The sequence below is a fragment of the Hemiscyllium ocellatum genome, chromosome 6, assembly GCF_020745735.1.
Source record: "Hemiscyllium ocellatum isolate sHemOce1 chromosome 6, sHemOce1.pat.X.cur, whole genome shotgun sequence".
In the NCBI taxonomy this organism is placed as follows: domain Eukaryota; kingdom Metazoa; phylum Chordata; class Chondrichthyes; order Orectolobiformes; family Hemiscylliidae; genus Hemiscyllium; species Hemiscyllium ocellatum.
In genome coordinates, this window is record NC_083406.1 from 21532833 (window position 1) to 21560769 (window position 27937).

Sequence of the window (27937 nt, forward strand, 5' to 3'; positions counted from 1 at the left end):
TTATAAAGATTGAACAAAAAAAAACAGTTTTATCAAATTAGAATTCCCTGATGCAGCATACAAACACTTCTGCAATTCTAAGATCAATAGTGCTGTACCTATAGCAGGATACAGCCTAGCTCATTTTCAATCTAGAGAGAGAGAGTTTACATTTTCAGCACTTTGGGCTTGAAGTAATTAAATTTCACCTTACCTGCTAAAACTGTAAATAACTCTTTACTGTTTTTATTATGCTCCTATTCTAGCCCTGTCACAGCCTGAAATTATGGGTATTGTCATTTTAAAAACTAATTGTTAACTCTAAAACATGACAAACCCATATGTCTAACTTAGAATTCCAAGAAACCAAATAACTATATTAAAATGTAAGTATATAAATATCTGCTTTATCTCAAAAGATACACAGAGCACACAAACACTGATGTATTAAAATTGAATTGAACAAGTTACAAGCCTCCAGTTTTGGCTTGTGCACCTCCAAATGAGTTCAAATGTGGTGATCAATAATTAGTATCGACATTTGTTTTTAAACACACTAATTCAAACAATCAATCCTTATTTGCATTGCACCCATTTAGTCTTCATTTTCACCCATCCATCAATGTAATCCCTTTCTTCCCCTACATCTCTCATCTTAGAAGACAAGTTGACTGCAATAATAATGGGTGACGGCAGTGGTTGACTGCAGTCATCATTCTCTTCTCTGCTTTTCAATAGTTCACAAATTATTACATAGTCATGAATAAAGAAGTGTAAATACTGACCTTTCCCCATTATCTCCTGTTCCACGAATTATTAATCACTTTGCAAGAGGCTACCAAAAACAGTTCTGAAACTCCTTTCTGAAGATAGCATTGATTTAAGCTCCAGCAGTCACTTTACACAAAGAAACCATTTCAATCAAGTGAGTTTTAGCAGGAAGATGGCATTTTGTAGGGCTGGGTGTGCATTGCAATAGTTAAGTCCACCTTTAATTCCACAGTGGTAGAACTCTAGCATAGAGAGGGTAGACATAGATAGAACATAGAAAAGTACAGCACAGAACAGACCCTTTGACACACGATGTTGTGCTGAGGATTACTCCTAATGTTAAAAAAAACTTAACCTATGCACCCCTCAATTCACTGCTATCCATGTGCATGTCCAGCAGTTGCTTAAATGTCCCTGATGACTTTGCTTCCACCACTACCGCTGGCAACGCATTCCATACATTCACAACTCTCTGCATTAAGAACCTTCCTCTGACGTCCCCTCTATACCTTTCCCTGAATATCTTAAAACTATGACCCCTCATGCCAGTCAATCCTACGCTGGGGAAAAGTCTCTGGCTATTGACTCTATCTATTCCTCTCATTATTTTGTATACCTCAATCAGGTCTCCTCTGTTCCTCCTCTCCAGAGAGAAAAGCCCAAGCTTAGTCAATCTCTCTTCTTAAAGCAAGCCCTCCAGTCTGGGCAGCATTTGCTTAACCTCCTTAGCACCCTCTCCAAAGTCTCATCATCTTTCTTATAATGGGGCGACCAGAACTGGACACAATATTCCAAGTGTGGTCACACCAGGGACTTGTGGAGCTCTTAAACCTTGATCCCTTTGTTAATGAAAGCCAAAACACCATATGCTTTCTTAACAACCCTATCCACTTGGGTGGCAACTTTGAGGGATCTATGTACTTGAACACCAAGATCCTTCTGTTCCTCCACACTGCCAAGAATCCTATCTTTTATCCTACATTCAGCATTCAAATTTGATCTTCCAAAATGCATCATTTCGCATTTATCCAGGTTGACCTCCATCTGCCATTTCTCAGCCTAGCCCTGCATCCTGTCTATGTCGTGCTGCAGCCTGCAGTAGCCCACTTTACTATCGATGACACCTCCAACTTTTGTGTCATCTGCAAATTTACTAACCCACCCCTCAAACTCCTCATCTAAGTCATTTATAAAAACTACAAAGAGCAGAGACCCAAAAACAGAGCCCTGCGGGATATCACTCAACACTGACCTCCAGGCGGAATACTTCCCATCTACAACCACTCTCTGCCTTCTGTCAGCCAGCCAATTCTGAATCCAGAGAGCCAAATCTCCCTATATCCCATACTTCCTGACTTTACGAGAGAGACTACCATGGGGAACCTTACCAAATGCCTTGCTGAAATCCAGATACACCACATCCACTGCTTAACCATCACCGACCTGTCTTGTCACCTCCTCAAAGAACTCAAGATGATTTGTGAGGCATGACCTGCCCCTTACAATGCCATGCTGATTGCCTTTAATTACGCTATGCTTTGCCAAATAATCATAAGTTCCATCCCTCAGAATTCTTTCCAAAACTTTGCTGACCACAGACGTAAGATTGACTGGTCTATAATTGCCAGGGATTTCCCTATTACCCTTCTTGAAAAGTGGAACAACATTCGCCTCCTTCCAATCCTCTGGTACCATTCCCATGGAGAGTGAGGATGCAAAGATCTTTGTCAGCGGGCTTAGCAACCTCTTTTCTCACTTCCCGGATCTGCCTCGGAAAATCTGGTCTGGCCCTTGGGACTTGTCAATCTTAATGTTTGCCAAAATTTCCAGCACATCAACTTCATCAATCTTGATCTGTTCAATCCTGTATCCCAGCTCCTCAAAGTTCTCATTCACAACAAGGTCCCTCTCCTTAGTGAAAACCAATGCAAAAATCTCATTTTGGGCTCCCCTATCTGCTCAGACTCCACGCATAAGTTCCCTAGGCTATCCTTGATTGGCCCTACCTTCTCCCTGATCATTCTCTTATTCCTCACGTATGAGTAAAATGCCTTTGGGTTCTCCCTAATCCTTCCTGTCAAACTTTTTTGTGCGCCATCCTGGCTCTCCTCAGTCTATTTCTGAGCTCCTTTCTAGCAAGCCTGTAATCCTCTAAAGCTGTGCTAGATCCTTGCTCCCTCCACCTTACATAAGCTGCCTTCTTCCTTTTGACGAGAAGCTCCTCTGTTCTTGTCATCCAAGGTTTCTTAATCTTATCCCTTCTTACTTGCCTCAAAGGAACAAATTCGTGCATCACTCACAACAACTGCTCCTTAAATAGTCTCCACATGTCTACTGTGCCCTCTCTATGGAACAATTGCTCTCAGTCTGTACTTCCCAACTCCTGTCCGATAGCGTCATAATTTCCTTTTTCCCAATTAAATATCTTCCCTTGGTAACTGCCCCTTTCCTTCTCCAAGGCTATGGTAATTGTGAGGCTTTTGTGATCACTGTCACCAAAATGTTCTCCCACTCGAGATCTGACACCTGTCCTGGCTCATTGCCGAGCACCAAATCCAAAATGGCCTCTCCCCTTGTCAGTCTGTCTACATACTGAGTAAGGAAACTCTCCTGAACACACCTGACAAAAACGGCTCCATCCAGACCATCTGCACTAAGGAGGTTCCAGTCGATATTGGGAAAGTTGAAATCACCCATAACAGCAACCCTGCTACATCTGCATTTTTCAAAAATCTGCCCACCTATGAGTTCTTCAATCTCTCTACTGCTATTAGAGGGTCTGTAGAAAACCTCCAGTGAGGTGGCTGTTCCCTTGCTGTTTCTAATTTCCACCCATACTGACTCAATAGACAAACCTTCCTCAACAACCTTCGTTTCCGTAGCTGTGATGCACTCTTTGACTAGCAATGCTACACCCCCTCCTCTTTTTCCACTCTCCCTGCTCTTTTTGAACATTCTAAACCCCGGAACATCAAGCAACCATTCCTGCTCTTGTGAAACCCACGTCTCCGTTATGGCCACAATGTGGTAACCCCAAGTACTGATCCATGCTCTAAGTTCGTCACTCTTATTTCTGACATTTCTTGTGTTAAAGCAGGTACACTTTAACCTATCCCTTTTTTTCATCGCGTGAGAAACCTTCCCAATAGATTCACTACATCCTGTCACCGCCCCATCTGTAACTGCAACCCTCTCAGATATGTCAAACTAGTTTAAATCCTCCCACCCAGGATAGTTGTGCCCCTCCAGTTAATGAGCAACCCGTCCTTCATGTACAGGTCCCACCTTCCCCAGAAGGCATCCCAATGGTCTAGATATGACTCTATATCTGAAACATCTAAGATACTGAAGAAAATTAAAATAGAACTCACACCAGAAAAATGTTTTGGGGAAAAAAAAATGCTTTAAAAATTGCAAAGCATATTTTGAAAAGTACTGGTGGATGCTTGACAGAAAGGTCAAGGGTGAAGTCACCAATGTCTTCTAGGGTAATCTCAGCTGATACAGGAATTGAACCCATGGTGTTGATCTTACCTTTTTTGACATGAATGTTTGTGGAACTCCAAGTGGTTGCTGCATCGCAGGAGACCATTCAGCCAATTGAGCCTGTATCAGCTCACTAACAGCTAGTCCAACTCACCAGTCTGCCTTTCCCTCTGGTCCTGTACAATGGTTTTCCCCTCAGATCATTATCTAATTCACTCCTAAAGGCCCTGTTTGAATCCACCTTAACCAAATTCTCAGGCTGTCCTAACCAATCACTGGGTAAATCTGTTTTTCTCATGACACCATTGATTCTTTGTAATATCTCTTGTCTTTGGTCATTGATCCCTCCACCATGCCTAGCATGGAAGAAAATGTTTACAGGACATGGTGGTATGAGTTTGCCTGCAACATGGAATTTTACTTAAAAATTGATATTATGGTAAAGAATCCAACAAACATTTATTACAATTCGCTATTATATATTAACATTATGTTCCTTGGTTACATAAGTCTCTTAGCTAATATTAGACTCTTAGGTTGGCTAAAGCTTGATTCCAATCGAATGCCATGCTTGAACAGATCTGAGGTAATATAGAGTATAACAACTTTACACTTTTAGATTACATGCTGTGCTACAATAATGACATTTTGAGTATGTCATTAAAATCATACATTGTGTCGATATTGAGGTAAAGTGAAATGGTCACTCTCAACTTAATATACATCTTGAAATTGTTTGCTAGTGTATTGTGGCCCATTGTCAGGCAACTATCTGATCTGAGACCTGAATAAACTGAAAACAGCACTAACTGTGTTAACAGTGATCATGCTTCTTGTGTTCCAATGTCATTGAAAATTTGAAGTGGTCTATCATAACTAATAATTTTACCATGCAAATAGGTCTATTGCTACTTCTGTCCCATGAGTGAATAGAATGTGCACTGAATGTATAGGCTCTACCACTGCTTGGATTGATACATCTGGCTACCTCACATGCATTCACAAATTATTGAATATTCTGATATATGCCTGGCCAGTCCACAGAGTCATGTACTATCAGTCTTCTGCATTCAATACCTATGTGTCCCGGCTGCAACATGTATATGACTATCTTAGTGTAATACTAAGCTATTAGGACATGTTTACCCTGAAAATTACTTGTCAATACATTGCAAGGTCATCTATGTATGGACAAAATGAAGAAATTTTCTCAAGTATCTCTTTAATACTATCGGGCCATTCCTGGATAATTATCATTTGCTATTCTTGCTGTTGCTCCACTTCACTTGCTGATTGCAATTATTCAAGCTGGTTCTTGTGAAAGTGTAACACATCAATCTTGAAATCATCTTCAGTTGCACGGTATCAAAGTGTAGATGACAGGATTATCTTGGACTTTGTGTGGGTTGGGTAATCTGTTCCATGCATTCAACACAGTTATCTTGCCACCTGTCCAATACTTCACTTTAAACGCATATTCTTGGGGATTACTAATTTGGCTGCCTCACATATGATCTATTCTCCCACAGTGAATGTGGTTCGAGTCACATTGTGACATCACGATCTCTGCAAACTGGCAGTCAAGGCATTGCTGAAATATTCTATCTAATTGGTAGGAGCTTTCAGCAAGTCAAGATGAAGTTATAGATTGACACTACAGTCTGCATGAAACTGATGACCTGTTGTAAGCTAGGAGATGGTCTTTCATAGTCTATACCTTGTACTTGCTGAAGTACATCTTTTGGGATGCATCTAATACATCAGCACCAGCTTCTGCTTTGATTTTAGCTTTTAGTGTCCATTGCCCTGCCTTTTCAGGACTTTTTAAATTAATGTTTGCAAATATTTCTAGTCACCTTCTATCAATGACTTGGTGTGGAAGGCTAATCAAATGCTTTGTTTCCAAGTTCATTTACGGCACAATGCTAGATGGGGTTGTGAGTTGTGAGGAGATTGCAAAGAGGTTTCAGAGAAATCTAAGCAAATTGATTGTATGGGCAAACGCATGGAACATTTAGGATTACATGACTAAATGTAAGGTGTGAAAAAAACAGAAAGGCACTATATTTGTTAATTTGGTGATATATTGGGAAATGTGGATGTATAAAGGGATTTGAGTATCCATGTACATGAGTCAATGTAAGCAAACATGCTGGTGAATCAGGCAGTTAAGAAGGCAAGTGAAATATTGGCCATCCTTAGAAAATGATTAGAGTTCATAAGTAAATGTGTCTTACTGCAGTTATGTAGGAGCTTGATGAGACTGCAGTTGGAGCATTGTGTGCAGCCTTTATCTGCCTACCGAAGAGAGGATATACTTGCTACAAAAGGAATGTTGGAAAGGTTCCCTAGATCGATACCAGGGACAGAAGGACTATTGAATGAGGAGATTGGTTTGACTGGACCTATATTCACACGAGTGTATAAGAATGAAAGATGATCTGATTGCGACATGCCAAATTCTAACAAGTCTAAACAAATGAAATGCACTCAGGATGTTTTCTCCCAACTGGGGAGTCTAAACCCAGGTGTCACAGTCTCAAGATATAGGGAAGGCCATTTTGGATTGAGGTGTAATACTAAGCTATTAGGACATATATTTCACTTGTGGATCAACTAGTGGAATTTCCTACCATGGAAGGTTGTGAAGGCTGGGTCACTGTGTGTCTCCACAAAAGAGAGAGATTTGTTTTTCAGTTTTGAATGCATCGGTATGCCAGGGGCAACAGCTGCACCACCACCCTTGTCAGAGGCTCGATGACAGAGTCACTGTTGGATCTGAGAGCAGGGACTGCAGTCATTTCAGAGTAACATAGGTTCAGATGGGTGAGTCGGGGTGGGAGGAGAGTCAGAGAAATTGAGGCGATTGATGTCACATCGACTGTTCATGATGAACGGGTTGAGTGCAGGTAAAATGCCAGAGGGAGGGGTTTAGGTGGAAGGAGAGTGTTAGATATGAGATAAGGGGCCTGTGGGAAGTGGAGAGGACTCTTGCCCAAAGAATAGGGCATAGGCGTGAAGTTAGCTGAAGTAAACTTCAATGTCATGTCATGCCCAAAGTTCATTAAGGTGGGGACATAGAGGGATAAAACTAAGATGCTTGCTGAGTACATCATCAGAGTGCAGAAGGCCATAAAGGATACAGTACAGGAGGTGGGGATAGGTCAGCAGATGGAGTCAAAGGGAAAGAGATGGAAGAAGGTTCTGAAGAGGCATGAGTATCTGCATTGTTGCATCTTATCCTCCTTAACGTCTGAAAAGAAAATTGAGGATTACGTTTTTGAACGCCGATTGATCTGGAGGATGAAGTGGAATGGGGGTAGGGCAGCTCTGGGCCAGAGTGAGGTGGTGCTGATGGAAAGATAACTCAAGAGTGTGTACATGGCAAAGCACAGCACTGTATGTTGCTCTCATGATGCGGCGAGAGCAGCTGTCTAAGGAGTGTTGTACATCATAGAGGTCTGTCTGATCCAGGGTGGATTCAAAACATGAAAGATAAAATATCACTTGGAATCCTCATGAGGTGAGTCTGAGCCAGAGACAGTCACTGACGAATGTGAGGGAGCTTTTGAAGTGAGTTTTGGTAAAACTCACTGACCTAGTTAACCTCCTTTGGCCTGCCTCCCATGCTACCATATCTTTTCATGGATAAGGGGCTAAAATTATTCACAGTCCCCAGCTGAGGTTCGATTTGTGTCTTGAATACTTTTAGCCAGACTTATCTATTTTTATATTCCATTGCCTTTGACATAAAGGCAAACCATTCCATATTACCTGTTAACTTGTAGGTTTTTGTGGTTTATGTATGAGGACTCCCCAAATTCTCTCTGTACTCCAAAGACAGTTTTGGGCAGTCTTTCTCCATTTACATAACATTGAACTCCTCTGTTCTTCCTACTTCAGTGCAGAACCCCACACTTCCCTGTGTTGTATTCTATCTGCCAAGATTTTTCCCACTTACCTAACTTCTCTACATACCTCGATTAGCTCCTTATTTTACCCTTTCCAAATGCCTTTCGACTGATATTTGTGTCCGCAAACTCAGCAATAATACATTCACTTCCTCATCCAAATCATTAATATTTTGTAAATAATTGCGATCCGAACACTGATCCCTTTCATCCTGAAAGTGCCCCCTCATCCCACCTGTCTGTCAATAATTAGCCTATCCTCTATCCATATGAATTTATTACCCCAACACCATAGGCTCTTATTAACTAGCCTTATCTGAGTACCCTTGGGGAGAAGACCTTGGCTGCTCACCTTATTAATACCCTTCATGATCTTATAAGATCACCCCTCAGTCTCCTACGCTCCACTCCATGGAAAGGAAGTTGCAGCTATCCAATCTCTCCTTTTAACTCATACCCACCCCCCACACCACCCCCCATCCCCCAGTCTTGGTAACATGCTTGTAAATCTTTTCTGCACCCTTTCCAGTTAAATGGCATCCTTGCTAAAGCAGAGCAACCAGAACTGTATGCAATACATAAAAAGTAGAACCAATGTCCTAGACAACTGTAACATGACATCCTAACTCCTGTACTCAGTGCTCTGACTGATGGAGGCAAACGTGCCAAACACCTTCTTCATCACCTTGTCTACATTTGACACCATTTTCAAGGAACCCCTAGATCTTTCCGTTTGACAACACTCCCCAGGGCCTTACTATTAACTATGTAAGTCCCACCCTGGTTTATCTTACCAAAATGCAACTCCTCACGTTTATCTTAATTGAACTCCATTTGCCATTCCTCAGCCCACTGGCTAAGTTGATCAAGATCTTGCTGTATTCTTAGATAACCTTTTTCACTGTCCACTATACCACCAATTTTGGAGTCATCTGCAAAAAAATTAACCATACCTCCTACATCCTCATCCAATTGTTTATATAAATGACAAACAACAGTAGACCCAGAGTCGATCCTTGCAGCACACTGCTGGTCACTGACCTCCAGTCTGAACAATAACTCTCTACTCCCAACTGCTGTCTCCTACCGTGAAGCCAATTTTGTATCTAATTGGCTAGCTGTCCCAAGATTCCATGTGATCTAACTTTGCTAACCAGTTTGCCATGTGGAACATCCCTGAAGGCCTTGCTAAAGTCTATGTAGACCACGTCTACCCATATTGTATGTGCCGGTTCCCTATTATCTATCTTGCTTGTACCTTTTCAAGGCAGTATTCCAATCCTTTGTGATTCTTCCAAAAATCCTTAGGAATCTTCCAGAATATATGGATTCTTGGAAGATTTTTACCAGTACATCCACCATCTACTTCCTTTAAAATTCAGGTTCAGGGGACTTGCAGTTTTTAACCCCAGTAGTTTCTCTACTCAATTAGGCTGTGGGGTTCAAGTGACTGAATAAACTTAAGAAAGAAACAGACAAATCTTTTGATTTTGACAGCACCAAGATGTATAAGGAGAAAATGGAATACGACATTGAGATTCAGGAACAGCCATGATCAGTTTGAATGGTGGAACAGACTTGAAGGGTCAAATGGCCTATTCCTGTTTCCAGTTTCTATAAAACTTTATACAGGGAGAGGACTTGGGATTTTCAGCTTCTTCTAGCATGTTTTGATAGGTGGAGAAGCTCTGTCAAACACTCTATGCTCCAACCGTCAATGTCCAATTAATATTTGCTGTCCATTTGGACATCCATAAATTCAAACTTGGTAGTCATTTCATATCAGCTTCACAAAGCTCTTGTGAAATGAAGCAATATGACAAGCTGTTTACAATTACTGCATCTACTGCAATGTCTGAGTATTTATGCCGTAAAGTATAACAGTGATGTGTGTGTTCCCTGTATTACACTTCTACTATTCACTATGTGTTTTACATTGATTTTAGGAGGTGTGTCAATGTTTTTACATAGATGTTTTTTGAGGGATGTTGATGTCTCAAAGCTTCGCTTGGTCACGGTCTTCAGGGTTATGCGTATCTCTTTGTTATCTGGAATATTTGATCATCGGGCACCCTCCAGGTCCCAGAGCGGTTAATAAAAAGTTTGCTGTCATGATAATTTCCACTCACATTCTGACTATATGTGTAAATGCAAATAGTTAGGCAGCAAGAAAGAGACACTTGCAGTTACACAACCTTTCAGGATGCTCCAAAAGTCTTTACAGCCAATTAACTATTTTTGATTTGTATAAAGTAGGAAACATGGCAGCCATTTTGCTCCCAGTAAAGTCTCACAAAACACAATGCGACAGTGACTAAATAAGCAGTATTATCTTGATTTATTTTTGTAAGGATAACTATTAGGAAATGAAGGAGAACTCCCCTGCACTTCTCTAAATAATACATCCAAGTGTGATGGCAGATGCAGCTTTAGTTTAATTTCTTCACCAAAAGTCCCCACGCCTGACAGAACGCTCACTGCATTGGAATGAAAAGGTTTCTATCTCTTAGGAGGCATGGTAAACTTTCAAACCTCCAGAAACCATAGTGGAGCTATTATTTTCATTCAGTGAGTGCTGTTGTATTTAGCAGGATTAGTGTATCATTCTGAGTTGCAACTGCACTTATTATGATTGGCCTCTATTACATTGTACTGAAATATAGCATGCAACAAAAGTGACTGCCCAATTTACCTGCTGGAGAACTTCTATTGTATTTCCAGTTTATATGTTATTTAATATCTTAAAACTTTAGGCAAAGCAACTTGCATGAATAGATAGCTAATCCATTTGGTGAGTTGATTACTGAAATAATGGCATTATTGTTTTTAGTGAAATTGTTATTCTTTGATCTTCTACAAGAGATTTATATTGGTTCACCACCTTCGAACATTTTACAATGTTAAATATGGTTTATAAGTATACATTGTTCTTGTTTACTGTAGCCGTATATTCGATCATACTTGGCTAAGTTACAAACAAATATATTAAACAAGCAAATTCCCTGGAAGTTAAAAGTTTGAGGGGTTGTTTAATTAAGTGTCCTCGATAATAAACCGAACACATAGGGTAGCCTGCAGGAAACTGTTTGTGCTCAGGGACATTTCTGAAAAATTGGAGTCAGTTCTTTCAGAAGTGATATTACAAAAGGTTTCATGATAGAAAAGATAAAAAATGTTTGAAACACTCTTCCATAAAATGCAATTGGTATTAGAATGACTGTTGATTAGATTTTGTTTTTGCTTTACAAAGATAATAACAGAAATAAAGAAAAGAGAATGTATGGGGTTAGATCTCATTGAATAATGGCCAAACTCAAAGGCATAAATGTTTTCCCTGATCCTATGTTCCCAATATGTTCCCTTTTACTATTGTAATAGATGTAGCAACACAGTTTAAAAAAGTTAATTTGTATTTTTGAACTTTATTGCTAATAACTAAGGGAGGCATGGTTAGCACTATTGTCTCACAGTGCCAGGGACTTGATGGGGGAACATTCCAATGGATTGCAAAAATTCTAATGTGGCATCCTTATTCAAAAAGAGAAGTAAGTAGAAAGTAGGAAACTATTGTCCTGGAAAGGGGTCACTGGACCCAAAATGTTATCTCTGCATTTCCACAGATGCAGCCAGACCCGCTGAGCTTTTCTAGCAATTTCTACTCTTGTCTCTGACTTACAGCGTCTGTAGTTCTTTTGGTTTTTATTTAGAAACAATGGACCTGTTAGTTTAATGTGTATAATTGGGAAATTGTTTGAATTCATTATTAAAGAAGCAATCATGGACCTTTGGAAAGTCAAGGATGTTAGCATGGTATTATGAAGATTAAACCATGTTCAAAGAACTCTAGTCAATTAGTCAAAGATGTAGCACGCAAAGTGGATAATGGGAATGGCGCAGCAGTGATATAACTGGACGTCAACAAGACTTTGTGATAAGTTGCCACAAAAAATTACGTAAGGTAAGATCGCATGGGGTTATTGGTAATTTATTAGCTTGGACAGAGGATTAACCAACCAAGAGCAATCAAAGTGAGGATGAATGGGTCTTTTACCTGGTTGAAAATGTGTTGCTGGGAAAGCGCAGCAGGTCAGGTAGCTTCCAAGGAGCAGAAGAGTCAACGTTTCGGGCATGAGCCCTTCTTCATTCCTGAAGAAGGGCTTATGTCCGAAACGTCGACTCTCCTGCTCCTTGGATGCTGCCTGACCTGCTGCGCTTTCCCAGCAACACATTTTCAGCTCTGATTTCCAGCATCTGCAGTCCTCACTTTCTTTTATCTGGTTGGCAAGATGTAACTAGTGGGTGCCACATTGTTCAGTCCTCAGCCCCAAATACTTACAATCTAAATTAATGACTTGGATACAAGAAGTTAGAAAATACTACAGCCAAATTTGCAGATGTTAACGTAATAGGTGGGAAAGAAATTTGTCATAAATAAATAATAAATTTCCAAATGGGTATGAATAGGTTTGGTAAATGGACCAAAATTTGGCAGATGAAATTGAACTTGCTATTTATTAGGTTATCTGTTTTGCTTAGAGGAATAGAAAGACAACATGCTACCTAAATAGTGAGAAACATCACAGTGCGTTGGTGCAGAGGGATCTGTGTGTCCTCATACATAAATCACAGAAAACTAGTATGCAGTTACAGAGATAACAAGGAAGGCAGTTGGAATTTTGGTATTCATTGGAAAGAAATTAAGAATGAAAGTACGGAGATGTTGCTGCCACTATTCAAGGCATTAGAGAGACTGTACCTGCATCATTGATTACAATTTTGGTCTGTTTAATGATGAGGAGTTTGATTACATTAGATTCAGTTCAGAGGAAGTTCATAAGATGATAAAAGTTTGAATACACATATGAACAGATTCAAGAACAGCTTCTACCCCACTGTTATCAAGCTTTTGAATGGATCACTCAAACATTAATGTTGATGTCTCTTTCTCTCTCTGCACCTTTTCTGTGGCTGTAACTCTGTAATTCTGCACTCTGCTCTGCTACCCTGATACACTTTGTATGGTACTATTGTCTGTATAGCACTCAAAACAACACTTTTTACTGTATCTCGGTACATGCGACAACAATAAATCAAACAAACAACAGCGGATTAATTCCAGAGAAAGGACTTGTCTTATGAAGACAGATTGAACGGTTTAGTCCTGTCCTAGCTGAAGTTTAGAAGAATGAGGGAAGATCTATTTGTGGTATTTAAGATGCCAAATATAAAAAGGATATTTCCTCATGTAAGGCATTCTAGAATGGGATGTCATAGTTTTCAGATAAAGCATAGCAGATTGAAAATAGATAAGTGAAAATTACTTCTCTCAAGGGATTGTGAATCTGTGGAATTCATCACCCTAGAATATGGTAGGTTCTGGTATATTGAGTAAATTTGGGTGGAGGTAGCTTTTTAATCAGTAATGGATTGAAAGGTTATGGAGGGTGGGCAGGAAAGGGGAATTGGGACCATGGTGAGATTGGCCATGATTGTAGTGAATGGTGGAGCAGGTCAGAGGGGCTGAATTGTCTATTCTTGCTCCTGGTTCTTTTGGGTTCTTATGATTCAGATTCCAGGCTAGGCAGAGGCTGTTCCTTTAAGATGATCACATGATATCATGACACGTGACATTCACATTTAGAAGTACTGCACCTGTCTTCCCTTGGCTCACCCTCTCTGTCGAGGATTCCGTCTAATTAGTCAACTGTTCGTGTGTAATGCATAGCGATATAGTAAGCATAGCATCTAGACTGTATATCTAAGTCTACGATATTGTAGCCTTGTTAGTAGCTTGTGTCACAAATAAATGTCAAGATACATGTCTCAGAAAAATCAGACTCTTTGTGCTATATGTTTTGTGGGCTAATACTGTATAAAATAAACAATCAATGGCATAAATCATTTCATTTTTCTAAACAAATCTTACAAGTTATGAAATGTTCTAAGCATTCTAGGCATTCCAAAACTATGTATTCAACCATTGTTTCTTATGGGAAAACACTCCGATATGAACCATTCAGCAATATGATCAAAAAAATTACTCTTTAAGACCACTATACCCTTTGTGATAGTGGTGATTACATTTTTACCTGGCTTTTGATTGCCTGTCCCACTAACAAGGGAGTTCACACATATTTGTATTGATTGATGTGACAAGAAAACAATAAATTGTAAATTTATCAAGAAAACTGTGTGTAAGGGGACAAGTGAAAGGAATTGATAATAAAAAGTGACAGATAAGCAGCAAGTTGTTTTATTGCTAGCTATAGTGAAGTCTCAGTAGAACCCCTTTAACTCTCAGTTTCTCTTGCCGATTCAAAAAAAAACTTCTCATGATTCCTCCTTTCCCTTGCCAAATCATTCAGGTCAATGTGGGCCAGCAGAAGGCTTTTCAATTACAAGCTGTCATGGTCAGAACCAAATAATACTGTATTAGTTATTAAACACCCAAATACAGTGATGGCCATTCAGCCCCTTAAACCTTTACTGTCATCCAATGACATCATGACTGATTTGTGACCCGGCTCCAATTCCCTTGACTACATTTCACTTTCAAAACTGTCAATCTCAGATTTAAAACGATTAATTGAACCTGGTATCCAAAACTTTTTCTTTCTGGTGTGAAGTCCATATTTCGATTATCCTTTTGTCAGAAGATGTTCTTTTTAAAAACGTTCTAGTGATGTTATTATGCAACTCTCTGGGACATGAACCTGGGTTCAGAAATCTGCTCTTGAGAGACATTTAAAGGTTGTATCTTTACCTGTCCCACAGCACAAAAACTTTCTCTCCTCTCTCCTACCAAAGTCTTTCAAAATCACCAAGCGCTCATTCAAATCAATCCTTGGCCTTCCACATGTCAGCTAGAAAAGACTGAGAAATCTCTCTTTAGAGTCTAATACTTAGAGACCTGGCTATATATTGAATTTATAGATAAATAACATGTCATGCATCAATTTCTTGACCAGTGTTTCACAATAAAATTACACTGTATGTTTCATAAAGCCTGCGAATGCTGACATCAGCCCACATGAGCCATGCATAATTTAATTTGCACTTGCACATACACAGAGGAACCTCAGTTATCCAAAGGACATGGGCATGCAGTATTTTGTTTGGTTAATCGAATTCCAGATAATCGAATGCCAGATAATATAGTTTAGCCCAGCATCGGGACTTTGCAATCTTGCCGAATAATCCGGTATTGGATAATCGAATGCCGCATCACCGAGGTTCCTCTGTAAACGGTTTTGGGCTGATATAACCATGTACCTGGGTGAAGGGGATAAAGGACAAAGGTGGGTAAGGAGTGTACAATGGATGGGAGAAGAGGATAGGGGGAGAGCATGAAGTAGAGCTAGGTCAATGGCGGGAGTGGGAGGAGGGAGATTGGTGAGACCGGGGGAGGCCTCCTGTCCCACCCCATCCTCAATCTCTCCCCATGTACTCTCTCACACACAAATTCTGCACGATGATGTATTTGGTTTGGAATTGTGCGTATATTACAATCCAAGATGAGTTACCTCAAACTATCAAACCCCTTGATGAGCAGGGATGAACTGTCTCATGTTGGCCATTCACATAGGCTCTCAGCTAGTCACAGCAATGTTAATTTTCAACTGATCCATTTTCTTACAGATCCCTCTCTCCCAGAATCAAATAAATTAGTTTTAAAAGGAACCACACTAAGCAGGTTTTATGGAATTAACAAAAGAAGTGACTTCATTAGATTACTAAGCAAGAGGAGAAATAATACCACAACTTTCATCTGTATAGATTAGAAGTAAGAGTTGAGACCAAAAAGTTAAAATGGATAAAAAAGGTTTCATATCAGAGTCTGAATGTTTCAAACAGCAAATAGTTGAACATTGTGCCCTTGCAGTGCATGTTACCTGTAGCATTGATGTTGGTAACTGACCAATGAATTTTGAGAATCTTGGCTTTGATGTTTGATGAATCTCTTTTGTTCTGATTCCTTTGGCAGTAGCTGACTGGAGTGAGAGAGAGTGAGTATATTTTCCCTTGCCATAACTGCATTGTTGGATGAGTAAATTGCTTTTCCTAGAGCTGTGACCCTCAAAGCACAACAATCTGCACACTAGGATATCTGACTATTAACACATTCAGAGCAGGGTTGGAGCTTGCTTTAACCTTTGTACCATTGGGTAATCTTGAAAGGGGGAAGAGCAGATATGTCTCTTCTCCAGACTGCTGTCTTTTCTGTTCACAGCTTGAGATACTGCTAATAGATTGCAAGTTCCATTTGTAGTGCATTTTCTCCTTTTTGAATCTCCTTTGTCAGCTTGCCACATGTGACATTACTGACTCTCCATCTCATTGGCCACTGTACTTACAATTGCAATTAACTTTTTGGCTGTATATCCTGCACAACAGGAGGACGAAGAATATATTTAGATCAGGAAATTCTGCCAAGGAATTTGGCTAAAATAAAGTCCAAATGATCAATTGTTTTGGCAGTATCACTTGACAGTGGTGGATGATGTTCTAGACTTTCATGACAGACTGGGAATATCGAACATTAGAAGAAAAAAACTTCACAGAATCCATGGAGATCATTCGACAAGAACCAAGTGCTTGCACATGACATGAGGCCAGGACTTTCAAAATAAATTAAAGATTTCATTTCTGCCACATTCATTCAAACATAATAGGTAGACACCAACAGAACATGTCTTATCCTCCAGACTCCTAAATAAGCCATGGCAAATGGTTGGGACTAGATTGATTTGCCTTTTGAGGAAAAGCAAATGCTATCACCACAGACCAGGTGGCTGAAAGTTTCCAGTCTTCACACTACGACAGCTGAAGTGGTGATCAAATCTCCAAAAGCCTTTCCCACACTTGAGTTTCTGCATGAGATTCATGAATTAATACTTTGAGATTTAGAACAGAATAAAGGATTAATTATGTCACTAGTTTGATTCTTCTTCATCAGGTCAATGGGCAAGTCAAGTTGGCATTTTTGCTGAATTAGCAAACGCATTCAACAATGGACATTCACCAACAGGGTTTCTTATGGGCAGAAGGCTAAGAATACAAATTCCATTGCTACAGTATAATCTTCGACCAAATATCATACTCCAAACCTACAAGAAAGTTGGAACATTTAAGAATGACCAAAGAATAGAACTACTGGTATAATTCCAAGCACAGAGTGAAATTTGTTAGCCTTGGTGGCATGTCAGAATGTATTAATCAGAGGTAGGAAGTGAGAAGGTGTTATGCTCAAATAAACAGAGCATCCAACCCAACCAGAAATTCGTAGAATCCCGACAATGCAAATAAAGGCCATTTGGCCCATTGAGTCTGCACTGACCCTCTGAAGAGCATCCCACGCTATCCCCGTAACCCCACATTTACCAGACTTAAACCTAGCCTGCACACTATCGGGCAATTTGGCATGGCCAATCCACCTCACCTGCACATCTTTAACTATAGGAGGAAACCAAAGCACTGAAGGGAGACACAGGGAAGATGTGCAAATGCCACAGAAAGGCTGGAATCAAATCTGGGTCTCTGGTACTGTGAGGCAGCCATGCTAACCACTAAGCTATTGTGCTGCTCATATTGACATCAAAATGTTGACATCATTTTATGCTTGACAGTATTTGTTTACACTCATTTGTGATGATTTGCATTACAAAGTTTTCATGCAGTCATTGTTTGGCATCTAATAGTGATCTGTTGAAATTAATGATCTGAAATGAAATTTCACAAAGTGTTCAAACCACATCAATTACAAACATTTACTTGCTTTTAAAGTAGTCAAATCATTGGAAATTAACTGAGGGAGAATCAAGCAGAAACAGATGCATCAAAGCACTGAGAGGTAGTTTTGGAAGCTATCGAGGAGAAAAGGAGAGATGTCAAGTTTTTGAGATTTTCAAAGCCCCAGCTGCAGTGACATGAAATGTGTGATGAGTCAGTCTGGACAAACTAGAGCAGTAATCGTTCAAGTGTAATTACTTACATTTATTATCATTATGACTTTTAATTATGATATAATGTGGTATTTTGTTACAATGATTATACTTATATGATTAAAGTCCTTTCTTACTCTCCTCTCCACCTCTCTCCTCTCCCACCACCCACTAAACCGTCTACCTCCCAAGTCCTCTACACGTCTCCTCTGGTCCACTCTTTCCACCCCAACTTGCTTTTCTCTTCTCTTTCACTTTCCCAACTTTCTCTTTCTCCCACACCCTTTCCCCTCTCACTATCATTTACCTTCCAAATATCTCGCATCAGCCCAGCCCCTTATACCCATCATCTCACCCTCACCCTATCCATCTCCTTGGCCCCATGCTCTGGTTAAGGGCCGGCTGGAATCAAACGTTGTGCTGCAGACTGACTGTGGTCCAGTCTGTTGTCAGGCATGGGCCATTTCTGGTGTAAGATATTAGTCAGCCCTGGTGTCACTGATTCTCTACATGGTTGAGCACAGAGCTTCAGACTGGGCGTATAGTTACTCCAGCCTTTAGGGAGAAGAGGGAGAGTCCCTAACCTTAAGGTCCTGAGTCTAAAGGAAGAGGAATATGGCTTTTGCTTGGTTGGACAAGGGGTAGGAGGGAAAGATGGATTCTGAGCTGCTAGAATTTGGGGGTTTGGGACCACAAATACTTCATGCAGGCAGTTAAACATTCATAAGAAATGATCATATAGCTTATTAAATTTTTGTCATGAAACAACAGTTTAGTTAATTAGATACAAGCATATCACCTGTGAAGTTGAGAATGGCTCACTAATATCAAAAAATGAACTGGCAGTTGGTGCATAGTGTTGAAGGCATCATCCTGCTCTCTGGTTGAACTACTAGGGAACTCCTTGTGTTTTCTCTCAATCTCCTGCGGTCCATTTTTTTATCTGAAGAGGACTGCCCCTGACTCTGAGCATACCTTAATTTTAAGTCTGGAAAACTACACTGTATCAATTACTTATCTGAATCCCTTTAGCCAGTGAGCATGAGACAATAAGTAATGGCATCAGATTGCCCCCTTTCCAACCTTCATTTTTTTTGCAAACAAAACTTTTATTTTCTTCATGTGGCATTGATAATAAGGTACACAAGGTGTTAGGTGGCTCCTTGATGTCAGTTCAGTGGAAAATGTTTTCCCTTGATCCTGATGATGTTTTATCCTTCCTTCCTTTTTTCTTGGATTTATAACAGTCGTGACATGGAAAAATTCTGTTTTTTAGGAATGTGAATTTCAAACAGTAATCTGGGGGACAAAGGGGGTGTTATTTACAGTCTTGAGTCTGGCCTGTTTTAATTTCTCTGCTCCTCTCTCCCATTCTAACCTGTCTCGCTCTGAACCTGCCACACTCAATTTTCTCAGGGCTCCCCCTAATTTTGTCACCAAACATTTCTGAAGAAGAGTCATTTTACTTGAAGTGCTAACTCAGCTCTCTCCACCGGTATTGTCAGACCTGCTGACTTTCTCCAGCACATTTCGTTTCAGATTTTGGCATTTGCAGTATTCCATTTTTATATAACGAAGTTCTGCTGACTGGCAAATTATTCCGAAAAAGGAACACAGTAATATGGGGATAGAATTTGGCATAAGGGACGCCGTCAGGCAGGGTGGGTATTTAATGGGGTACATTTGGTAAAATACAGTGAGAAATTTTACTGGACCTTGGGGTGAAAATCCCTCCAGAAACTTTGAAACAATGTGCTCTTAGCCAAACAGTTATAGTAACTACCACAATTGGACCTGGTTTATGTTCCAAATATTTTTATCTGTATGTTAATTCTACCATCTGCATTGGGATTTGAACCACTCTCCGCACAGCATTCATCCAAGAACTCATGAACTCACCATAAACCATGATTCAACATTGTCTTCTCATCAACCTATCTGCCAATAAAACCATTCTCTCTTTAATAACCTAATTAAGTCCCATATATGAGGGGGATAAACTTTTGTCACTTGGGAATATACCTTCTTATTTTATTTACTTGTTCATAGGATAAGAACATCACCACAAGTATTTAATGGCCATCTCTAAATGCCATTGAGAAGCTGGTGAAAAGACTGCTTTAGGTTGCTCATTGGTGTTGAGACACTCAATATTCAGATACTTTAGATCACAATATATCTCTTTCCAACGTAAAATGAAATCCAGATTAAACTAATTATGACTAGAGGCATGACTAAGAACCTATGTGGCATCTAGAAGTCTCAAAACAACAGCATGAAGCTGAAATAAAATGTCCAATACATTCAGTCATATGAGAGTTCTGCATTCAATGGGCAAGAGAGTCGGATTCTGAAGCAAGCGAATGAGAAGACATTGACAATTTTGAAATGTGGTGTCTTGATACTGTGGATTTAAGAAGTGTACTTTATCCTTTTTTATATAAAGAGAGGTTGAGACAGAGGTATCGAGTGGTCTGCTCCGAGTCGATAAGGTAAACAGCTTATGAGTACTTATTCTTTTTTACGGTTGGAACAATAGAAGCAGCATGGAGGTCAAGCTCCAAGGGAACCAGAGTTTTAGTTTAACTTTCAGCCATTGCTAGGGCCTTGAAACTGGGTGTGGAAGCTATTAGTCCTCATTCTGTTACAGCTAAAATCTTGGGTTCTCTTCCTGCTACTAGAATTGCATGTGAGATAATCTGTCCTAATGAATTTATCTTTGCCAAGGGTGGCTTTGTGGAATATTACTATATTGGAATAGTTGCTGTTTAGTAGTTAAATAATCTATTATTCTGTTAAGTTCTTCTTTGTATGTATTTGAACAATAGTGTAAGAATAAAGTGTGTTTTACTCAAACCTATTGATTTGATGTATCCAATTGCATTCAGAATGCAATGCCTTACATTTGCCTTTACCAAAACAAAAAGCTGGAGTCTAGGCTGTCTTCTTAATATACTTTCAGGGGTTTGGTCTGGTCCATAGCGGGCAGTGCTGCTTTTTTTTCTTCACAGAAAGAGCGGGAGCAGCAGGGTGAAGTGACGACGACCAGAGGGCAGCCGGGAAGGAAAGCAGTGAGTATAAATACTCACCCTTCGACGCCATCGGTCATTTTGAGTGCAAGCAGCAGCTGAGTTTAAACGAACTCGGAAGACTACAGCTAAGGTAAGACAGTTTGTTTTAAAATTACTTACCGGTAGCGGGCAGCGGTGTTTTTTTTCTTCACAGAAAGAGCGGGAGCAGCAGGGGGAAGTAACGATGACCAGAGGGGCAGCCGGGCAGGAAAGCAGTGAGTATATTAAACAGGAAGGCGGCTAAACCCAAGACTCTACAACTTTCCCACCCGCCCTCCTCCTCTAACCTACTTAATAAGTATTCTGGTTTTTTTTAGGTAAGGATTTTCTATTTCTTTACCAGTGACTGGTTAAAAATTTACTTTTTTTGTTTTTCTATTAATTGGTTTTTAGAAAAAGACTATAGCAGAGAGGTATCAGAAAGTATTTTAACTCAAACCTGTACAAAGTAACAAAGTAATTAACTAAGCAGAGATGGCTGGGCAGGTGATGTGCTGTAGCTGTATGATGTGGGAGCTGGCTGAACCCATTGTGAATGGCAGTGACCACATCTGCAGCAAGTGTTGGTTGCTGGAAGAACTCCGGATCAGAGTTGATGATCTGGGATCTGAGCTTCAAACACTGTGGCACATCCGGGAGGGGAAGATTTACCTGGATGCTTTATTTCAGGAGGCAGTCACACCTGGGAGATTAAGTAATTCACATTCAGTTAGTGATCAGGGAGATCAGAATGTGACTGTGAGGCAGGTAGGGGGAACCTGAGTTCGGGAGTGCAGGAGCCTCAGCCCTTGACCTTGTCCAACAGGTATGAGATCCTTGCTCCCTGTACGGATGAGGAAAAGGGCTCTGGACAGGATGAGCCAGCTGACCATGGCACCATGGTACAGAAGGCCATTCAAGAGGGGGGAGCAAAAAGACAAGTAGTTGTTATAGGGGATTCTATAATTAGGGGGACAGATAGTATCCTTTGCAAGCCGGATTGGGAGTCTCGCATGGTGTGTTGCCTGCCCGGTGCCAGGGTACGGGACATCTCCGACTGGTTTGAAAGGATATTGGAGTGGGAGGGGGAGGATCCAGTTGTTGTGGTCCACGTTGGTACTAACAACATAGGCAAAGCTAGGGTGGAGGACCTGTTTGGAGTTTATCAAGCACTAGGAAGGAAATTGAAGTACAGGTCCTCAAGGATCATAATCTCCGGATTACTGCCCGAGCCACGTGCCAATTTGCATAGGGATAAGAAAATTAGGGAAGTAAACACGTGGCTAAGGGATTGGTGTGGGAAAGAGGGATTCCACTTCATGGGGCATTGGCATCAGTTTTGGATCAGGGGGCATCTGTACCGTTGGGATGGTCTCCACCTGAACCGATCAGGTACCAATGTTCTAGTGAAGAGGATAAATAGGGTGGTCAGTAGGACTTCAAATTTCTGAGTTGGGGGGAAGGGAAAGTGAAGTGACAGGGAGTATGGAGTTAAATGGAAAGATAAGCAACAGGATAGCATATGTGCAGGTGGATTTAAACTTGAGGCAGTCTGGAATGCAGCAAAAAGGAAGGATAACTTAGGACATCTTATGACTTCCAATATCTCTAATGGTAAGAAAGTTAGCATTAAGGCACTTTACCTGAATGCACGTAGCATTCGTAACAAAGCAGATGAACTAATGGCACAGATCATCGTGAATGATTATGACGTGGTAGGCATCACAGAGACGTGGTTACAGGGGTGTCAGGACTGGCAGTTAAACATCCAAGGATTTTCAACTTATCGAAAAGACAGGGAGGTGGGCAGAGGGGGTGGGGTTGCCTTGTTAGTTAAGAACAAAATTAAATCTATGGCACTGAATGACATAGCGTCAGATGATGTGGAGTCTGTGTGGGTGGAATTGAGGAACCATAAAAACAAAAAAAACATAATAGGAGTTATGTACAGACCTCCTAACAGTGGTCAGGACCAGGGGTGCAACATGTACTGGGAAATAGAGAAGGCATGTCAGAAAGGCAAGGTCACGGTGATCATGGGAGACTTCAATATGCAGGTGGACTGGGTAAATAATGTTGCCAGTGGATCCAAAGAAAGGGAATTCATGGAATGCTTACAGGATGGCTTTTTGGAACAGTTTGTCATGGAGCCCACAAGGGAGCAGGCTATTCTGGACCTAGTGCTATGTAATGAACCAGACTTTATAAAAATCTTAAAGTAAGGGAACACTTAGGAAGCAGTGATCATAATATGGTAGAGTTCAGTCTGCAGTTTGAAAGAGTGAAGGCAAAATCGGATGTAATGGTGTTACAGTTAAATAAAGGTAATTATGAGGGCATGAGAGAGGAACTGACGAAAATAGACTGGAAGCAGAGCCTAACAGGGAAGACAGTAGAGCAAAAATGGCTGGCGTTTGTGGGTATAATTGAGGACACTGTACAGAGGTTCACCCCCAAGAAAAGAAAGATTATCCGGGAGGGATTAGACAGCCATGGCTGACAAAGGAAGTCAGGAAATGTATTAAAGAAAAAGAGAGATCCTATAAAGTGGCCAAGAGCAGTGGGAAATCAGAAGATTGGGAAGGCTACAAAAACAAACAGAGATAACAAAGAGAGAAATAAGGAAGAAGAGGATCAAATATGAAGGTAGGTTAGCCAGTAATATTAGAAATGATAGTAAAAGTTTCTTTCAATACATAAGAAACAAATGATAGACAAAAGTAGACATTGGGCCACTTCAAACTGATGCTGGAAGCCTAGTGATGAGAGATAAGGAAATAGCAGGAAAACTTAACAAGTACTTTGTGTCAGTCTTCACAGTGGAAGACATGAGTAATATCCCAACAATTAAAGGGAGTTAGGGGGCTGAGTTGAGTATGGTTGTCATTACAAAAGGGAAAGTGCTAGAAAAGCTAAACGGTCTTAAAATTGGCAAATATCCTGGCCCCAATGGGCTACATCCTAGAGTTCTGAGGGAGGTGGCTGAGGAAATAGCGGAGGCATTGGTTGAGATCTTTCAAAAGTCATTGGAGTCAGGGAAAGTCCCAGATGATTGGAAGATCGCTGTTGTAACCCCCTTGTTCAAGAAAGGATCAAGACAAAAGATGGAAAATGATAGGCTAATTAGCCTAACCTTGGTTGTTGGTAAAATTCTAGAATCCATCATTAATGATGAGGTTTCTAAATTCTTAGAAGAGCAGAGTCGGATTAGAACAAGTCAACATGGATTTAGTAAGGGTAGGTCATGCCTGACAAACCTGTTGGAATTCTTTGAAGAAGTGACAAGTAGATTAGACCAGGGAAATCCAGTGGATGTGGTCTATCTAGACTTCCAAAAGGCCTTTGATAAGGTGCCACATGGGAGGCTGCTGAGCAAGGTGAGGGCCATGGTGTTCGAGGTGAGCTACTGGCATGGATTGAGGATTGGCTGTCTGACAGAAGGCAGAGAGTTGGGATAAAAGGTTCTTTTTCAGAATCGCAGCCGCTGACAAGCGGTGTCCCGCAGGGTTCAGTGTTGGGGCCCCAGCAGTTCACGTTATATATTAATGATCTGGATGAAGGGACTGGGGGCATTCTAGCGAAGTTTGCCAATGATACAAAGTTAAGTGGACAGGCAGGTAGTACTGAGGAAGTGGGGAGGCTGCAGAAGGATCTAGACAGTTTGTGAGAGTGGTCCAGGAAATGGCTGATGGAATTCAATGTGAGCAAATGCGAGGTCTTGCACTTTGGAAAAAAGAATACAAGCATGGACTACTTTCTAAATGGTGAGAAAATTAATAAAGCCAAAGTACAAAGGGATCAAGGAGTGCTAGTCGAGGATTCTCTAAAGGTAAACATGCAGGTTGAGTCCGTGATTAAGAAAGTGAATGCAATGTTGTCATTTATCTCAAGAGGGTTGAAATATAAAAGCACCATTGTGCTACTGAGACTTTATAAAGCTCTGGTTAGGCCCCATTTGGAGTACTGTGTCCAATTTTGGTCCCCACACCTCAGGAAAGACATTCTGGCACTGCAACGTGTCCAGCGGAGATTCACACGGATAATCCCTGGAATGTTAGGTCTAACATACAATGAAGAGCTGATGATTCTGGGATGGTATTCACTGGAGTTTAGAAGATTAAGAGGAAATCTAAGAGAAACTTACAAGATAATACATGGCTTGGAAAGAGTGGACGCTAGGAAATTGTTTCCGTTAGGTGAGGAGACTAGGTCCCGTGGACACAGCCTTAGAATTAGAGGGGTTAAATTCAGAACAGAAATGCGGAGACATTTCTTCAGCCAGAGAGTGGTGGGCCTGTGGAATTCATTGCCGCAGAGTGCAGTGGAGGCCGAGACGCTAAATGTCTTCAAGGCAGAGATTGATAAATTCTTGATGTCGCAAGGAATTAAGAGCTACGGGGAGAATGCGGGTAAGTGGAGTTGAAATGCCCATCAGCCATGATTGAAAGGCAGAGTGGACTCGATGGGCCGAATAGCCTTACTTCCACTCCTATGTCTTATGGTTTTATGGTCTTATAACAAAATGATTAAGGATGTTCCAATTTAGTTGATAAGAGGAAGACAAATGAATGGATTTGATCAAAAGTAGAATTTTAGGCATCAAGAGGGCTGCAAAGTATAGTTATAGAAAAGAGGATTGCCAAGTACAGATACGTTTTATTCACTCATGGGGATGTGGGCATCCTGGCTGGCCAACATTTACGGCCTTTCCCTAGTTACCCTTGCCAAGGCAGTAGTGAGCTGCTTTCTTGAATTTCTGCATGTGTTGTAGGAGGACCTACAATACTGTTAAGGAAGGGATTCCAGCAACCGTGAAGAAATGACAATATATTTCCAAGCTGAAAGAACTACTACCAACCTCAGAAACAAAAAGGCCTGACTGCCTTGACCTGGCAAACATTGAAGGAAGAGATGGAAGAAAAAAACGACAGGTGGATAATGTTGAGACATGTGGACTGAAGGAGGCATGGAGAAAGAAGCAAACTGATGACAATGTCCCCCTCCAAAGGCTCTTGTGACAAAGAAGCATTGTTATAAGTCTATCTAAACATCATGGTACAGACAGAGAACATAGGAGCTAACACCTTCAACATATTGTCTAGCTAACACCAATTGTTACAATTAACCTGAGAATGCAATTTTTAAAAACTGTTTTGTGATTTACACATGAAAGAAATGAAACTATCATGGTATTTGAACAGATGAAAGACTCAACAGACAATCAAGGTATTTTTTGATGTGTAATTTCAGTTACATCACACTGTAATCTTTTGCTATAAATTCTGTGCCTTACAATTGTATCCTCCACAACCACCTGAAGGAGCGGCGCTCCGAAAGCTAGTGCTTCCAATTAAACCTGTTGGACTACAACCTGGTGTTGTGTAATTTTTAACTTTGTACACCCCAGTCCAACACCGGCATCTCCAAATCATTGATATAAGTAACTGTTCAGTCTTGGGAAGCTGAATATCTCTCTGTCTCTGTTGCTTCTCAATTGCCTCAAAGCCTCAAATTTAAAACACGGCAATTTTTTTGTGTCCTTAGTCGGCCTTATCTTCTAATAGCTAATTCACGGCTCTGAATGTCGCAAACATAAATATGAAAAAGACACTTCTTGTTGCTTTCCTCTCTTGTAAACTCTCCATGCATTTCTGTATATATTGTTTTGAAAAATTTTATTAAGAATCATTGTGAAACTTGAAAGGGTTCAGAAAAGACTTACAAGGATGTTGCCAGGATTGGAGGGTTTGAGCTACAGAAAGAAAAACTAAATAGACTGGGTGTGTTTTCCCTAAAGTGTTGGAGGCTGAGAGGTGACCTTATAGAGGTTTATAAAATCATGAGGGGTATGAATAGGGTAAGTAGACAATGTCCTTTTCCTGGGGTGTAGGGAGTCCAGAACTAGAGGGCAAGGTTTAGGGTGAGAGGGGAAAAATTTAAAATGGACCTAAGGGGCAACTTTTTCACATAGAGGATGGTGCGTGTATGGAATGAGCTGCCAGAGGAAGTGGTGGAAGCTGGTACAATGACAACATTTAAAAAGTATCTGGATGGGTATATGAATAGGAAGGGGGATTTAGAGGTATATGGGCCAAGTGCTGGCAAATGGGACTAGATGAGTTGGAATATCTGGTTGACATAGACAAGTTGGACTGAAGAGTCTGTTTCCATGCTGTACGTCTCCCTGACTCTATGACTCTAATTTACAGCAATGTAATAAGACATAAGACCATAAGACATAGGAGTGAAAGTAAGGCCATTCGGCCCATCGAGTCCACTCCACCATTCAATCATGGCTGATGGGCATTTCAACTCCACTTACCCGCATTCTCCTCGATAAGACTATAAGACATAGGAGTAGAAATAATGCTAGCTATGTATTCCATGAATAGACAGAAATAATCACTCAGAGCTGGAGAATAGATGGCTGGAACATCCTTTTCTCTGCAAATATCAACTCTTCCTTCATGCTTGGTTCACCTCCATTTAGTCACCTAGTTTGACATTTGGGATAGACTTCTCCATCAGAGGGCTATTGTGCTGTTACCCAACATTAGGTTAGCTTTGTGGATTATGAGAAACTGTGCTTGACCAACCATTAACGTCTTTCCAGTTTCTTTCCCATTTGATTAAAGTTTCACCTACATTAATTGGCTTTGAACAATGGAGGACTTATTTACCTTTGCAAACCTAAACTTTCTGCTGATCTTAACCATATTTGCCATTTTCCGATGAGCTCTGTGATCGGCACTGCCATGCACAGGCCAAGGGCCTCATTTATGATATCTTCTGATAGATT